Below are 4,596 nucleotides of genomic sequence, written 5' to 3'. Positions count from 1 at the left end.
TAAATTATTATGTTAGGAAATCATTGGCTTTAAATCATAGATTTAAAGCCACGTGGACCCTTAAAGATCATTTGATCATTTAATCATTTAACAAAACACTTGTTACTTTACAGATGAGAAAATATGGAGACCAACAAAAACGTTAAATGACTTGACCAAGGTCACACAAATAGTAAATAGCAGAGTCACAATTTGAGTTCAGGGCTCTTTTTTCTGAACCACAGATCTAGGTTCTAGTCTTTGCTCTGCCACTAACTAGAGATGTATGAGCATCCGGGCAAGTCGCTTTAAATCTCTCTTATTCTTGACCTTCTTTATTACTAATGAGGGCAATACTCTAGATCTGGGGCAAGACAGCTCCTTAAGTATCTATCTGTGTTTCCTTTATCTAAAATAAAGGAATGAGTTTGTACCTGTGCCCTGGTTCATCTTATTAATTTAGAAACCTATATGTATGAACCACAGCCAGTTAATTATTTCCTTCATTGGGGAGTAGAGCTACTCCATCCCAGGCCACCTTTTCCCAAATTCTAGAACCCTCCCCACTGATACCAAGAGGCTCCTTTCAGCCATTATTCATTTTTCTTTGGCAGCCCCTCCCTACCTCTTTCCTGCTCTCACATTTTTCTGCTCCTTCTCCTAGAGCACCCTCCAAACCCTCAGGGCCAGGCTCTTCCTGCCTTGCCAGATGGCAATTAGCTAATCAGATAAATTCATTGTACTAATGTGCTAATGAAGGAGGCTAAACCTGTGGCCTGGGGCCCTCCTTCCAGTTCTTAGGCCACACCTGTGCATTATAACAAGGACCTCCTGGAGACAATTATTCTTTGGTGTTTTTCTGGTATTGTATTAACTTGTAAATATGAAATACTTCAATACTTTTCCTAGGAGACAGTGAAGTATAGTGGAAAAGTTGTTGGAGCTGGTGTCAAAGGATCTGTTAAATCCTTTTTCAGCTACTTACAACCAATATAACCTTGGTCAAGTACTATACCTTCTCTGAGTCTCAGCTTCTCATATGTAAAATGAGGGGAGAGTGGTGCTGCAATTAGGTGACCCCAGGGACTGGTTAGTTCTTGGTCTATGATGAATCCATGATTTCACTAACAGGGACACCCTCTTCACTACTAAAGATCAAAATTCACCCACACTTGCACACCCAGTGTCATTCTCATCCATGACACTCCATAAACCTGCCGTGGAGCATCCAGCCAACACGTTCTTTTTTTGAAGTTAAATTTAAAGAATAAATAAAATTATGTAAATCCATACAGATCATGTTGGTGTAAAAACTTTCAGGAATCAATTGAACACATGAATGGGCATGAAATTGGGTAGAAGGCTCAACCACCACAAGTAACAGGGATGTAAAGGTTGACCACTCTAACTTTGAGGTCATTAATTCATTCCCATATTTAATCTCATCATCCTGAGTCTTTGGGTAATTCAGGAGCATACTGAACGCTGAAACTGGAGTCAAGAAGACCTAAGTTCAAATGGTCCTCAGACGTGACACTGGTCAAGTCAATAAACCTCTCTCAGTTTTCTCATTTTAAAAAAAAAAAATGATAGTAGTAACACCTCCCTGGGTTGCAGGGAGAATCAAATGAGATGTTTGCAGTGTTTTGCAAACCTTAAAGTGTTATATGAAGTCAAGCTATTGTTATTATAATTACTTCCTCAGTTAGAAAAGTTCATTTTCTCATGAATCAACCAAACAATTTCCATCATAGTATAAATATTATTTAGTAAACTGTAGAAACATCCTTTCCAATAAATAATTGCCCATATCTGACTAATATGTCAATATATTTAATCTCCTAGGATTTAAATAGGTGGTAAGGTCAATGAATATACTATTTATTAATCATTGGAATCAATAACAAAGATATAAATATTTACAATGACTTAGCTACAAGAAAGGTCACAGCTGTAGTTACCTCAAATTATCATTGTAACTACAAATTATTTTCAGTTCTGAAAACATAGTCCCACATCATTTAGTTCACACAGGATGGTGCATAAAGTCTTTACAAAAATCTTCTTCATCCTCTTTAAAAGATGGAAATTACAAAGAAAACTCTTTCCATGTTCCTATTCTGTATTCTGTAGCCCTAACAAGAAAAGAATCTCTCCATCTTCTTGCAAGTTGTCACTCTCAGCAGTCTTTAGAGACTCAGTTCTCCAGAATTTTTTCCTTATAACACGTCTGCCCAAAATTACTGTTGATAGTTCTACAAGAAAGGATTTGTTCCTTACCCTCTTTCTCTTCAGTTTCTTTCATATTTGTTCTCCAAACATCTCCATTAACTTGCTTTTCTCAGTCTTCCATAAACTGCTAGCCAAACCCAACTGTCAAATCGTAAGTATTTCTTGGACTCTACAATAACTATAGCCCCTTTAGGAGAGGCTTTTGAAACAAGTGTTATAGATGCATGCACATAATGCATGTATGTGCATATGATATTGCAGCTTTACCCCAAATTACATCCTGGGAATATTTTTAAATGGCTCTTCTCCTTTATTTTATTTTATTTTATTTTATTTCATTGGAGGCAACTAGAGTTAAGTAACTTACTTGCCCAGGGTCACATAGCTAGTGAGTATCTGAGACCAGATTTGAACTTAGTGCTCTTCTCCTTTAAAAGGATGCTAAATTTAAAGTTCCTTGTAGTTCTAATTTTTTAAACAAACTGTCAATGTTGCCATTAACTATTCAATATCTCTTCTTTACCAATTCCATTATTCTTACACCTAATTCAGTTTTAGCTAAGACTTTCATATGTGCAAATATGTTCTCTTTATTGCTTTCCTCCACCTTCTTTTCAAATTCTCCTCAAATTCAAGAAAGCCTCTTTTTCTCATGTGTCCCAAACCTCTCAGACCATAAATTTTAAAAAATCAAACTAATCATGGTAAAAAAAAATTATTAGCAAACAAGAATAGTGCTAGTGATACACTCTGCTTTGCACAGTGACTGGCATATAGTAGGTGCTTAAGAAATGTTTATGGAAACAATAAGAAAAAAAGGAATATGTGGCAAGGTGAAATGAGACATAAAGAACCTCTTATTAAATGTAGTTACCCTGTTTATCTGTTTTAATTAAATCCATTTTAGCCACAACTTTGTTGAACCATTTTGGAGAGCAATCTGAAATTATGCCCACAGCAATTAAACTACCTATACCCTTTGACCCAGCAATACCACTACTTGGTCTATTTCCAAAGAAGATTAAGGAAAAAAGGAAAGAACCTGTATGTTCTAAAATGTTTATAGCAGCTTTCTTTGTGGTTGTAAAGAATGGAAAATTGCAAGGATGCACATCAATTGGGGAATGCTGAACAAGTTGTGGTATATGATTGTGATGGAATACTACTGTGCTATTAGAAATAACAAGTTTAATCGTCTTTAAAAAAATGGAAAGACCTGCATGAAAAAATGAAGAGCAAAGTTAGTAGAACCAAGAGAACATTGTATACAATAACAATAATATTGTTTTAAGAATGACTGTGTGAATACGTTATTTTGCCTATTATAAATACCCAAATTAACTATAAGGGACATATGAAGAAAGAACATCCAGAGAAAAAACTGATAAATAGAAGTATGTATAGCATAATTTACCTATGTATACATGTTTGTGTTCAATGATAGCCATCTCTAGGGTGAAGGAAGGCAGGGAAGGAAAAAAAAAAAGAAATTTACGTGATAATTTTGTTATATGTTTGAAAGGAATAGGAAGTCATACATAGTAGATTTACAATATCATGTACAGTCATCCTTGTTCTTGTACTATGTTATGGAAATGCTCGTTTTACTCCATGTTAAAAATAAAATAAATTTAAAAAATAATGAAGCTCCCAGGTTCTTGGAAGTACGCAGATTTTGCCATCATAATCTCCATAAAGTTTTCTGTCTGGTTTCTTATTCTCCACTTGTTAAACAGCTTTCAAGATAAATTTTTAGAGCTCTCTCATTTCATTTTATTACTTTGTGTTCTCTTTAAACATTAGCATAAGAATATTGCCATCAACTAATTTTCATTGCCAATAAAAAGTGTTTCACCCACATGATGTCTGAAAGAACCCACTATCAGCCAGCAAGGTTTCAACAAGAACCAACTGGTCAGGTCTGATAAGCCTCATTTCTTCTAGTCACCCTTGAGTCATCCTTGATGGGCTGATCAGGTGAATGGCATAGACATAGTAGGTAAGGATTTTAGCAAGGCATTTAACAGAATCTCATACCTGCTACAAGGTATATGTTACATGTCACAAGAATCTCTTGTAGATAGATGGAAAGATATAGACTGGATGATTAGTACAGTTTCATAAACTAGGAACCGATACAATGATTGGATCTAAAGAATATTTAATGAATGGATCAATGTTAATGTGGAGGAAATTCTTTTATGAAGCTGTCCTGGGGCTCTATTCAGTTCAACCTTTGTTAATTATTGGTTAAAAGCATGGGTGACATCATTATCAAATCTGTAGATGACACAAAACTAAGAGGGATAGCAAATATACTGGATGACAATCGTGATCCAAAAAGATTTCACTAAATTGGAAGAATGGACCAAAACTAATGAGATG

Source organism: Vombatus ursinus, unplaced genomic scaffold (genome assembly GCF_900497805.2).
Source record: "Vombatus ursinus unplaced genomic scaffold, bare-nosed wombat genome assembly UNPS02014820.1, whole genome shotgun sequence".
Classification (NCBI taxonomy): domain Eukaryota; kingdom Metazoa; phylum Chordata; class Mammalia; order Diprotodontia; family Vombatidae; genus Vombatus; species Vombatus ursinus.
Note: the sequence above shows the minus strand (reverse complement) of the source record.